Source organism: Lycium barbarum, chromosome 9, assembly GCF_019175385.1.
Source record: "Lycium barbarum isolate Lr01 chromosome 9, ASM1917538v2, whole genome shotgun sequence".
NCBI classification, from domain to species: domain Eukaryota; kingdom Viridiplantae; phylum Streptophyta; class Magnoliopsida; order Solanales; family Solanaceae; genus Lycium; species Lycium barbarum.
The window spans coordinates 17,727,964-17,742,481 of NC_083345.1; positions in this window are offsets into that span (position 1 = coordinate 17,727,964).

A 14,518-nucleotide genomic window follows, 5' to 3' on the forward strand; every position below is an offset into this window, starting at 1 on the left:
TCAGTGCCACGTCAGACTTGGTATTCACCTTGGACAAGAGGAGGGGTATATTTGAACCCAATGTATAACGAGGGGTATATTTGGCCCTTTTCCGGAATTTCCTTTAAAGAAAAATCACTAGAGATTTTAATTTAGCTGCTTCTTCTTCTTCTTCTTCTCTTTTTCTTTTTTTTTTTTTTTTTTTTTTTTTATTTTATAACTTTTTGCTTTGCTTAAAAAACTAATGTTAGATTACCCAGTAACTCAATTATCCCTGGTTTTAGTTTTTTTTTTTTTTTTGTTTAATATTTTAGTTTAGCTACATTTTGATCCCTTAAAATTTATATTTTAGATTCACCCTTCGAGTGTAAAAATTTGAAATTTGATGATTGGATGTAATCTATCCTAATTAACAGTCAATAGCGAAAATCATTAAAAAAAATGGGGCTACTATCACAAAATTAAGACATCATTTTAAATCATAATGTTGTCTTTTTATTAATATTTGGCCTTGACTTACTGATAAATTTATATTGAAGAAAGTGCATATTACATGCAAGAAGGGAGGGAAAAACATATAGAGGAGCATGGTGGTAGTTGGCCCCAAAAATTAGCTGATAATCAATAAGGAATATCTTATTGGTTCAATTATTAATTTAGCATATTTACAAATTCATAGCTGATAAACCAAATGATAACATACAAAACCGAATAGATGATCTGCTCGATAAGCAGCCCTACTTCCACCACATAATTCGTTATAAGTTTAATATATCTTACATAGGTAAGTTTTTTTGTATCCATCTCCATATAAACTTAAAAATCAGTTGTCAAATGAGGTATGTGTTTACACTAAACTAGTATAATTTAAAAAGGATGCTAAAAGAGGGTTCTTTTGAAAGGAATTCAGCAACATTATATTGATAGCCTTTATTTAAAAGCACTTGCTTTAGTAGGCGTTTGGACATGCGATTTCATGTCATGATTTCAAGTCATGAGATGAAATCAGCGTTTGGACACGCGGTTTCATCTCATGACATGAAATCCCAAATCATTCAAAAAGGCATGATTTGGGATTTCAAAAATTTTAAATATAAAACTTGACCCATAAGTTTATATTTTGTGAAAAAAGACTCATAAGGTGGTAGATATTTTTAACAATTACTCCCACCAACCATTTACTAACCTCCTAAACTTCTATCAGCTATTATTTATGTTCGTACCATGTGGGAGGATTATATTAAAGAGCTATTACATTACTATTCATGTTAAATTTTACTTTTTATTGAACTAAAGTTTGATCAATTGATGTTGTAATTGCTTAGCAAGGTCTTCTAGTAGCGTATTAATTTTGTTATGAATTATGACTTGCTCATTTGGTAAGATTGTATAAGAATTGAGATTTTTTTTATAGTTTTCACAACTTGTGGGATTTTTATGTCTATAAGAAAAAATATAACTTAAGAAATTCTAATTGCATGTCCAAACATGATTTCATCTCATCGTTTTAAATCATGTCCAAACGGCTTAGTGAATTATGGATCAAATGGTCCCCTCCCCTCTCCCTTCCTACTTGTTAATGTTTAATCTTCGGAGTCATTTGGGCATGGTTTGAAATCATGTTTGGACATGCAATTTAGATATATTAAGCTTTATTTTCTCTTATAGACATAAAAATTTCACAATTTGTGAAAACTATCAAAACATTTCCAATTCTCATACAAGCTTACGAAATGAGCAAGTCATATTTCATAACAAAATTAATACGCCGCTAGAAGGCCTTTCTAAAAAAATACAACATCAATTTATCAAACATTAGTTTATAAAAACGAAAATTTAACATGAATAGTAATGAGGTTGGTAGACATAAATAAAGGTTGATGGAAGTTAATGAGGTTAGTAAATGGTTGGTGAGAGTAACTATTAAAGATATCTACCAACTTATGAGTCTTGTTTTACAAAATATAAACTTATAGATCAAATTATTTATTTAAAATTTTTGAAACTCCAAATCATGCCTTTTTGAATGATTTGGGATTTGAAACCATTGTTTGAAACCATGAGATGAAATGCATATCCAAACGTTGGTTTCATCTCATGGTTTCAAACCATGATTTCAAACCGCTTGTCCAAATGCCTACCGTACAAGCTTTAGCAGCCATATGTCTTAAACTATGCTTGAAATGTTGAAATTTGTGGACTTACTATAGATAATGCGCCTATGCTTGTACCATAAAGTTTACCTCCAGACAACACCTAAAAAGATCCGTTTGAACATATGTATGAGTCCTTTTGTTGGATGACCAAGCTACTACCCAGTAGGTCCTTGTAGGAAATAATGTTAATTCAGTCTTTGTCAAAGTCATTTAATTTAACGGGCAATGAACGAAGTGCAAAATTGTTGATAATGTTATCCATTCCACCAACCTGGGGATACTACATACGAGGATATGGAAATGGATTTTGCTTTGTTTAGGCAGGTCACATGAATAACATGAATATATATTATTATTATAATAGGAGCTTCCAAGTAGCTTAATTAGTTGTTGAAATCACCTATTATTTGGTATACCTTTGTATCTTTTTTGTCCCTTTCAGAAGTAATAGCGTATCTGCATATATATATACAGAGGCGGACCCAAGATTTTAAGACGGCGGGGGCACTATTATCTTACATAAACGCTAACAAAATTTTTAATGATGACTGAGGGATAATAATGTGTAGGATTGGTCACTAATAACGTAGCAGTGACGAAAATACAAGTATATAGGTCAAATATGTGCAATAACTAAAATGTAACACAGTGAAGCAAATGAAAGAGATAGCTCAATGGCTAAGGTCGTGTAACATGTGGTGACAGTGTAGGTTCGGATCTGGGCGAGCTCATTTAACGCTTATTGTTTTCCTAAAAATAGGCTCAAAAAAATAATTAAAAGTGACATTCGGGTTCGATCCGAAGTGACATGTAAGGGAAGCAGCAGTTGCAGCCAACATGCCCCAAAGATACTTTCATTTGTTAATTAAATATATACTAATTTCTCAAGGTATATACACATATATATACATAATTTTTTCCGAAGGGTGGGAGTGCACGTGCACTCCCACCATGTAGGTCCACCTTTGCATATATATTAGCCATCCTTCTAAATTCCTTGTCTCCTATTATGAATCTAGCCCAAGAATCGAATCACCAACCATCCGTGCTTGCAGGAGTGAGAGACCGTTGAATATATAACGCATTGACAGTTTTGCATGCACTATCAGGCTACTTTTACCTATTGGACCAAGGTAACCTGATTGTTTTCTAGATTCAAAATCATATACTACTATTTTTTCTATGAAGCTATCTATTAACCTGATTTATGCTTTTATTTTGTTCCTTCCAACACAATGGGCAATACCTCAGGGGATTAATTTTCTCCTTTAAAAACTATGTCTGTTATTCGCTCTTTTACATTTCCTTTCTCTAGCTAAATAATGAGAAAAGGCTTATGTTTTCGCCATGATCCTCTATACCTTTTACTCTTTGTTTTGTTTTGTTTACTTACCTTGAGGTTTGACCCTTTTCCGGATATACATAACACGTAATGCTTTCTATTTCGGGTTGTCCTACCCCCCCCCCCCCCCCCCCCCCCCCTCCAACCCTCCTTCCCCCCTTTATATCCCTAATTCAAGGATTTGTAAACACATCCAAGCCTAAATCGAGTCTTAAGTGATGAATTTGGCTCCCAAGTCAGGCTGATTTGCACAAGAAGGGTCTTTCAATATTATCTTTAGATTGTGATCTCTTAAAAGAAAAATGTGTCACAATAACCTTTTTGTCATAATAGAGCAAAATTTTGGTTGTTTGTCATACATATTAGTCAAAACTTGTCTTAACAACATGTTTTGGTGATCGCTACAATTCTTGGCCAAATCCAAACGAATCCATGAGCTTTTCAACATTTGTGGCCAAAATTTTGGCGATCCGTCAAAATTTGTGATCAAAATCCTGACGATCACTGTAACTTGTTCTTTAAGAATTCATCAACACGTTTTTTTCCTTCAAAATTGATCCATATCAACTCTAAATGAGTCCTAGTGATATCCATCCTTCTAATACCAATCTCGGCAATTTCCAATTATTAAATTCAATCAAACCTTCAAAAATCAATGGAACCCACTTTGTTTTCTTCAATAATCAAGCTCAATAGAATTCAAGCAATATTTTTCATACTCCCTTAACCTAAACAATAAAAAAATAATCACAAATAGGTAATAGGTATTCAATTTTCTAAAGCACGTATGAAGATGATAAAGAAAGAGCAAGGATGAGGAGGAGAAGAATGAGAAGGAATTCTAGTGAAAATCTAAAATTGATACTGTTTTTCGGTGAAATCGGATTTTACCAAAAAATCAGTTAGAGATTTGTTTTTATAGCGTTCAAAGACAAGTGGGACGTATCCAACCCCGAGAACTCTTTCGTGAGACCGGTTTGGAGTGATAGTGAACACGGGTGTAAAAGAATAAGGAACAATGATGCAATAATTTAAGAGCTAAAAATAATGAACTTCTGTGTATATTGCCTTAGAGAAAATGATAGGATTACAAATGGTGAGAGCAGGAGGATGAATGCCTTGCTTCTATCCTAAGCTTCCTTATATAAGCCAAAGAGTGACTTTTCTACCCCCAAAGTTCGGGTGATGTGACATGACTGTAGCCCCACGTGCGTCTCTACCATGACACACTGATCGAGGTCTGCGGACATGACCCGAGTTAATGAGGGTGGAGCACAGCTGTGTAGATACCCTGGCTCTCTGAGCTTCCGGTGGTGAGAGCTAGCCCGGATACTCATTTTTCCAGTACAGATGCAGTTCTGTTAATTAACTAAGACATAAATTAAATGAACATCCTTTGAAAGACACCAAGTTTAAATCGCACAAGATCTAGGAGTGAGTTAACAATGACCAAGGTGACTACATACTTCATTTTAAGGTGAAAGAACTAAAAGTATTTTAGTAAATAGAGTTTTGTGGAGAAATTAGTATTGGGACACAATTAATTAGTATGGTTTGAACTTTTCAATGAAATAATCACACTATTCCACATGATATCAAAGTAGACAAATATCATGGTTTTATATCTCATTGTTATACATTATTTTATTAAAAAATATACAAGTGCTTGGCCTTGAAAAAGATTAGGCAATAAACATAAATAAGGAGTAAGAGTTTTGGAACTAATCATGCTTTAATGCTTATCATCGTATACAATTAGTTCCCCAAAAAGATTATTGATGTCACACATCCAATCAATTAGACCAATGAACCAAAAAGTTAAAAAGAAATGAAAGAGTAGGGTGAGGGATCGGAAGCCCCTAAATTGATGGATTCACTCGTTTGCTTTCCTAAATTGATGGATTCACTCGTTTGCTTTAAGGCAAAAAGATTATAAATCATAATTTACTATCAATTGATTCTACATTAACATTTTGTACAGGGTGATATTTCACATAATCACATCTGAATTAGATTTTCTTCATATCAATCAAAATAATATTGTTAGTCACCAATCATATATATTTATATATATAACAGCAAGACAAAGACCCGCTGATGTGGCACTCTCTTAGATAAGAATTCCTATTTATCTTTTTGCTCAAATTTTTAATTTTTTTTCTTTTGTTTGGTCTAATAAATCTGGCCTTTTCACTTTCTAAATAAGAATTATGACTTTCGCACTGCAATTCACAAACAAATATCCAATATTTGTATAGAGTTGACAAGAATCTTATATAGTAAAGGTAACATGGCTCTTTCTAACGCCAAGAACCTTTTATATTTTTCCTACTTTTTTCCATTTTCGTTCAATTTATGGTCATAGTATATAAAAGTGACTTGGCACCGAGGTCTATTTTTTCCCTTTCCCCTCATTATTGATATATTCACAGAGTAAAATCTATATATATTATAAAGCTAGGCATAGACAAAGTGATGTGGCACCTCTCTATGGCCTCCATATCTATTTATCTTTTTTCTCCTTTTTTTGACATTATTTCTTTAATACTTCTCATTCAATCTATTATACAACTAATTACAATATTATCTATATACCAACTAAATGGAGCAATAAAACAAAATAAAGTCATAACATCTTTAAAGCTCAAACTAAAGACCCGTTTCGGAAAGACCACGTAGAGTGAAGTAACACATTCTTCCCATTAATTTAGAAAATGGAAAGACTTCCATTTAATTTGAGAGGAATTTGAGAGGGTTCTGCCCCATGAAGCCTTGACATCCTCTATATATACACAAAATGGAAAGAATCCACTTGTTGTGACTCGTGTTAGTGGAATTTATGTTTTTTCTTTCCAACTAATTATATTACATACTGATATAGATATATATATTTTTTTCATTAGAAATATATTGTAATCTTCTTTTTTTCTTATAGGTGCAAATATGAATATATTCGTGCTGGTATTTTTTAATTCAGCAGTTGACAACTCATGTGCTTTAATTGTGCTACCACCACATCCTTTAGACATTTGATCAAATGACGTCGAAGCATTATGTGCAAGTGCAAAGTAACTACCGCTTCAAAATCTATCAGTATTTTTTTTTTCTTAAATTCTCAATATTCATTTATATGTTTTAATTCTAAGGTTTCAAACTTTTCTCCTGCCCCTATAATGCTTATTTGTTGGATTTATAAACACCTCATTTTTGTGTGCTTATTTCGTTAGTATGTTTAAGTAACCTTCTGTTACACCCCATATCTTGGAACTAAGGTTAGACTCATATCATTAGAGTTTTAGTGGAAAAACTGAAGGTTTGAACGTTTTGCGAAAATGGTTGATAGGCCTACTTCGGGCAGTGATAACTCCTTGATTAGTTGGGAATTTGGGAAAGTACCCTTAATGAAAGTTGTAGTATGTAGAAATACCTTTCTAACGATATAAGGACCAAGCCAATCAGAGATCGGAGCAAGGAGATTTGATCGTCTCAATATGGCTAATAGTAAGGCACTTAAAATTCGATAGAATCGGCTAAATTTTCGATACGTCTGTCTTTCAGTCAAATTTCGTGACAATCCGTTGGGAATTTGAGAAAACTTAAAACATGAAAGTTGTAGCCCTTTGAAATAGATTTCCAACGGTATATTGTGGAGCCCAAACAGAGCTGTGTACAAGAAGTTATGCCTATTTTACCGAACACTGGGCAGAACCGACACCCGTCGCTTCTCGGGGCGCGTGAGGGCACGTGTGAGAGCGCGCGATGGCCCCGTTTCTCGGACCGATCGCGGAACTCTGAGTTTTTAGCTGCAGAATGTCGCGCGATGCACCCGCATCGCGGACCCATCGCGAAAGAGGTCGATTTCGGGTTAAAAGTTGGGATTTCGCGTTTTAAGTTATATTTAACCTTGGGGTTTATTTCCCTAACACCCCTAGTCACGAAAAATTACCCTAAAGTCAGGAAGAACAAGTCCCAAGAACCTTCCAAGGTAAGTTTATCATGATTCTAGGTCGAATTCAAGTTCCTAATTCCTTTCTAACTTGAGTAAACCTTTCCAACTCAATTCTAACATATACTCTAATAATCTAAGCAAGAAATCATTGTTCCTAATCTAGGGTTATCAAGAAAACCATCTCAAGGTTCAAGAATTCAAGATTTTGGAAATCTTCTTCAAAGCTCAAGTCTTTAATTCAAGTTTTGGAGCGACTAAGGTATGTAGAGTTACTATCTACGTGTGGGAACATCATTGTTCTTCCCCACGCCTCATAATCCATAAAATTATGATTCTCTACTAAAACTAGGGTTTCAATACCATGCTCATGATAACCCTAGGTCCATGTCCATGATTATATTATGTATGAATTGTTATAATTCCATCATTGAGTTCTTAATATTTCTTTATGATTATTGAGAATCCGTCCGTAATCTATGAAAACCCATATCTTGTATTCCATGGGTTCTTGCATGCATGTTTTGACTAAGAATGATTATTTCATGAATATCCTACAATGTCTACAAGTTTTCATGCAACTATATTATATAATTACTTTCATGCTATGATACAAGATACATACATACTAAATACAAGTTATCTCATGAAACCATGTTTACAAGTTATTTCATGAAACCATGTTTACAAGTTATTTCACGAAATCATGTTTACAAGTTATTGCATGAAACCATGTTTACAAGTTTTTTTGTGAAATCATGATTACAAGACAAGTACAAGTTTATTCACGAAAATCATGGGCTTCTTAGCCAATTATATTATGTTCATGTTTTTGGGAGTTGCACGAATTACCGAGAAGGCTCAGATAGCCTGAAACTATGTAGCCACCATAGGACAAGGATCGCTCCGCCCAGTTAGGACGATACCTTAATTTACACTGAATGGATCCATCAGGCATGTTACCACCTTATACCCTGGCAAGGTATAGGGGCTCTGCTGGTCCGGCGAGGTACCAGACTCCACGTATCCACGTGGTGATATCATGTGTCGGTTTATGAAATGCTCTCCCTACTTATCATGTTTTACTTATTATATATATATATATATGTACTCATGCTCATGTTTATGTCCAGGTTTTCAGTTTCAGTTCTTATCATGTTATTCCATGTCTCATGTTATTTCTTTTAGTGCTTTACATACCAGTACATTCAATGTGCTGACGTCCCCTTTTATTGCCCGGGGGCCTGCATTTCACGATGCAGGTACGGATTTACAGGACGACGCTTCTGCTCATTAGGATCTGCATGTACCAGCTTATTGGTGAGCCCCATCTCATTCGGGGTTTAGGCATTATCTTTCTTTATCTAGTTTTGCATCTAAGGGTATGCTGGGGGCCTTGTCCCAGCAAGTATGTTACGTGTTTTTTTTTCAGACTCATGTTAGAGGTTTCATAGACAAGACAAGTGTCATGTTAGACTTCCAGAGTTGGTTAGCCGGTTTGGCTCATTTATGATATTGTCCGCATTCATGACTTAATCAAGTATTTATGTTTAATATTATGACTTACTATGTTTTATAAAAGCTCATTATGCACTTCACGTTATATTTCCGCTCATGTATGCCTCATGATGGTTCAGCAAGCCATGTGGTTCGCTCGGTCACATGCAGTCAGGCACCGAGTGCCGTGTGACGCCCAGGCCATGGTTCGGGGAGTGACACCTTCTTGCCAATTTATGGAAGTAGATTAAGAAACTAAAGTTATGCAGCAGAGCAACTATGTTTATGAGTTTTCTTTTGTTGCTAATATGTACGTTTATGAGTTTTTGCAAGGTATGTGTTTTCTGGTTCTTTTGAATAAAATAGAAGCTATATGTAATATGATTTACACCATATCTTGGATGAATTTCGATCTCTCTGCTCTACCTCAAGAAATTCTTAAGTTATGCCTGAAGCACATCATTATGCACTGGACAAAGAAGTAGTGAAAATTTCTATCTACAGAGTTTTGATAATATATTTTTCAATTCGAAGAACATTTTAATATTTGTGAACGCTTTCAACTAATCATTTGTTACTGTTGAGAGAAGTGGTAAAATAGATTTCATAAAATTTAATTGGCTTTGTTGTCGTTGGTTCTCTTTGCCAATTTAAGCAAGGAGAAAATTGTGGAAAGCACCAAAATATATTTTCTTAATAAAATTAAAAAACAAGCCAGATACTTATATAAGCATCTTTTAAAATGTAAGTACATGTTTTAAAATTTTTAAACATATGCATGTAATAATTCAATGTTTCTGTAAGTTCTTTTCTTTATTTACATGTTTTGCAAGAAACGATAAGACATGTAATTTACTTATTTATCAACTTATTCCAAAAATCAAATATACCAGATTTTATCAACTTATTCAAAAAATCAAATATACCAGATTTAAAATCCTAAAGGGTGAAAAATTAGAGAAAAATACAAGACTATTAATGTCAAAACTAATAAAATGGGTTAACACTTGGAAACTATTTATTTGGATTAAAAAATTAGAAAAAAAATTAAAGATATTTTTAATATATAAAATTATATTTCATATTTGTCTTTTTATTCAATATAGGAGTGTTGAAGAAGTGTTAGATACATAAACTACTTTTCTTTCTACCAACGCAAATGAGGTATAACTAAGGATGACAAAGAATCTTTTTTTTCTTTTCCCCTTCTGCCATAATGAATGTGGATATGTGATTAATGTGTATTAAACTTATTACTATCAAAAGCGGAAAAAAAAAAAACTGGTCTCTTTAATTTCCCCTCATCAAAGAAAGGAGTTATTTTTTGAAAAGTTATTACCCCAATTTATTTTTAGTAATTACTGCATCAATGTTGAAATAATCATTTTATTAATGTTGTCAAACTCTTCCACTACCCTACATATTAAATATATATTTAAAGGCAAAAACTGATCCAACTCTTGATACCTTTTTACTTCTTCTAAACTACATGCACATATATTTTTCGAAAATCCAATTCATTATGGCTTTCGGATAATCTCTATAAGATGAAAGTGGATAAATACCACATCAGTCACTAAATGGTATCATGAATAATTATCTTTTACATTTCAATTTGTGTCATGAGCTTTAATTTTTTTTTTCTATGACAAAAGTATGATCTCCACGGTAATGTTTCACTTTTGCAGCTTAATTCCCTCTTCTTGCAATTCTCTCTTCAACAAATATCGGTATAAGAATGAGAATTGAGATATGAGATCTCTTATATTAATGAATTTTTCGCAATGCAAATACACATTTCAATGAAAATAGATCTCATTCAAATGCATTTCACTAACTTTGAGTTTCGTGCATAGCTATGTTGGAATATAATTCAAGTTTTTTCCTCACCCTAATTTGCCGAAAATACATCTTTAATTATATATTTTTAATACTAAATCATTTATGCATAAAGAAAGTCAGGTAATTTATGATCAAGTATACTTAATGTTTTTGTTGGTTGAACCAATATTATTTCTACAATATTCACTAAATCTTTATATAATATAAAGCTAGGCATAGAAAAGGTGATATGGAATCTCTCTATGGCTACCATTCCTATTTATCCTTTTTCTCTTTTTTTTGGCTTTTTCATTCACTCATTCCAATTAATAATTAAAATAAAAACAAGGTTAATCTATAAATATATAAAAGGAGAGTATTCTAGCTTAATATTAAGTCAAGTGGCGTAATATGAACATGTCACTTGGCAACAAATTCTATTTGCATTAATTATAGAAGACATTCTATATTACCTAATTTAATAATCTTCTTCTTCTTCTTCTTCTACTACTACTACTACTATGACTAATAATAATAATAATAATAATAATAATAATAATAATAATAAAAATAATAATAATAATAATAATAATAATAATAATAATAACAATCTATATATATCTAGATCTATATTATAATAAAAGGAGAGCGGTCTAGCTTAATATTAAGTCAAGTGGCGTAATATAAACAAGCCACTTGGCAACAAATTCTATTTGTATCAATTCTAAAAAGAAATTAATTGACATTATTAAACGAACTCACCTATTTTGGTGTATTTGATTTGAGAAAATTATTAATTGATATTCTTGGATTCTAATTTATAGTCAACAGTGCTCCTTTAAATGGTAAAATATAATATTGTCCTTTATTACTTTCTGCAATTAAGATAAATTCAAGCCCATATGAAGAGCACCCGTACAATTAAATTGAATGCAATATCAAAATTAAAATGTATCAAAAAATCATGATTAAAAGTCATTTGTTTAATATTTTCACTTTAAAATGTTACCGTGTAAGTAATCTATTAGGAATATAGAAAATTATAAGTCTAAACGAAATTGAGATATCAACAATTAGATTTTATCACCTTTTTTTATTAATAATAGAACGAATCAATATTAGTCTAATTAGCAAGAAAAAGAATATAAAGCTACTTTGAATTTTAAACCAAGTTCATACTATATATAGATGTAAAACAATTTAAACTTTAAATAAATAAATAAATTAATAAATAGAATTTGAATTAAATTGAAAGACAGTTACCTTTTTTAAACTAATCAAATGACTATCCTTCCTAAAAGTAAAAAATATGGAACACATCAAAGTTTTTTTGGTACTTCCTTCTAGAAGAAGATTTTCTTTCAAGCTAGGGTACTAACAGAATCAAATCGACAAGTTTTACGGCTCTGATGAACTAAATTGTATAAATAAATATCGATTTACTTTTCTATATTTCTCTTTCTATGTAGAGAAAATATTCTAATACAAATATTTGAACTGAAATAAAAAATTTAAATTTGAATTAAAAGGTAAAACATGTGCAATTCAAATATCATCATATAAGGAATGTTAAAAAAAAAAATTCCCCGTAGATTGGATTATCTTTGTAATGAATTTATAATGCAATAAAAATTTAAAATTGATTATATCCCCTAAAATTAGGTAACTGATTATAAATTCTAAAATGTTTAATTCAAATTCTGAATTTGAAGTAGTTAGCCATATATTTCTGTGCAAAAATGGTTAAAAAATTATCTCCTTTTTCGCTATTTGTTTTTATTTTTATTTTGCATTCTCTCTTATTAATCTGCTATATCTTATTTAAATAAATAATAAATAAAAAAACAATCACTAATAGAAAAAACAACCGATGCCTTATATGAGTCCAGAAAATCTTCCCGAAATTTGTGGAGATAATTAAGTAATCAGTTACATATTATCAAATCATAAAATTAAGAAAGATTTAAGGAGAACTTCATTAAGAAAGATTTGAGTGGAAGTTACAAAATTGATGAAGCGAACACATAAATAAGGTATGAAATAATAGAATATCAATCAATAATGATACATAATTATGGTATATTTATTTTTGTGCAAATTATTAAGAAAAAAAAGGGTGATAAATTTCTGGAGTCGTTTTATTTATGCCATCAACCAACTCTCCAAACATCCTTCTTGCTTTTGCTTTTCATTGCTTAAAATTTTCAGTGTTTATAATCGGTATTACATGTGTAATTTCTTGATTTTATGTTGTTTTGCATAATTATGATATAAAGGTGATTGACTTTCTTGATCTTTTTCTTTTTTATCCTTTCAACACCAGGTTTTGGTAGAGTAGGAGATTAAGCCTGTTGGTGAGAAGTTTTCGATCAAGCATGTTGATGAGAAATTTTCTCAAGGACATCACTAATTCAAAATAAGAGCTAATGGAGGTTGAACGCTGAATTCACAACGTATGTTTGGAACAAGAAAATTATTTGTCGCGAATGATTTGAATTATTCATAGTGTTGATAGTTGGTAAGTTTGGTGAATGCTTGATTTGGATACAAAAGTTTATACTTCCTCTGCCCCAATTTATGTATACTTTTTGCTTCCCAACATTCAAACTGCATGAATTTTGATCATCATCTTGAGATATATTTTTTTACCAAATTGATATGATAAAAGTTATAACTTATTTTTCATGTAGTTTTCAAATAAAATATTAATTTGCAAATATTGAGTTAATCAATTCTAATTTAGCTTCAAAGTTTAATCAAATTGTCTCTCAAAAAGTAAAAAGTATCTCATAAATCACATTTTAATATGATTAATATTCTTTAATTTTGTCCGCGCATCGCGCGGGTATGAATACTAGTTATTAATTAAAGGAATACTAGGTTACAATCCCAACTTTACTCCTCTCATTTTAATAACTAATCATGGGTGTTATTGCTCCCGTCCCTTTAATTATTTTATTTAATGTGTAGTATTAATCAAGTAGGAGCGAAAAAGACAAGAACTTAAGCCTCATATATATAACCATAGGGTATAGCTTCAAATGTGCATTGTCAAATTCTACAGCATATGTAGCATCTTGACACATAAAGGGATATTGGATCTTAAAGTTCAATTCAAGTTCACCAAGGTTCGTATTTTCATTTCTACTTTGCATATACAGTTATAATTTATCTTGTGATATATATATATATATATATATATATATATATATATATATATATATATATATATATTCATGATAGTGGATATTCTTTGTTGGTTAAAATTATGTATGTGTGATCTTCAAGCATATTCAAATGGACCTGTTTCAAGTGCTAAAGATATGCCAGTGTTTTTGTCGAAAAGTTCACATTTTTAAGTCCCATAGTTAGTAATTATTTGCTAATTTTCAGTAATTTGTATGTCATTTGCATGAGCAACGTGACACAGATGATATTTACTTCACGTTGAATGTATTTCTTCTAAGGTAATTATATTCACTCACTAAATTCATAAGTTTTTCCTACTCTTATTTGTTGAAATTTCTTTTTACAATTCATAATTTTTCTATTAAAAATTCAGAGTCACTTTGAAAGCTGCTTATGGAATTTAATGATTTGAAAATATAGGCAAAATCTGACCTTTTAACAAGTAGTGATGATCTATCTAGCATTTGCTGTGAAATTAACTAGAGGTTGCAAAAAAAGACATTTTTTACTGGCGTAGATGGATTTAACTTTTTACTGTAAAAATATTTGTTATTGATAAAAAACTTGAACTTATTTAGGCTTTTTTAA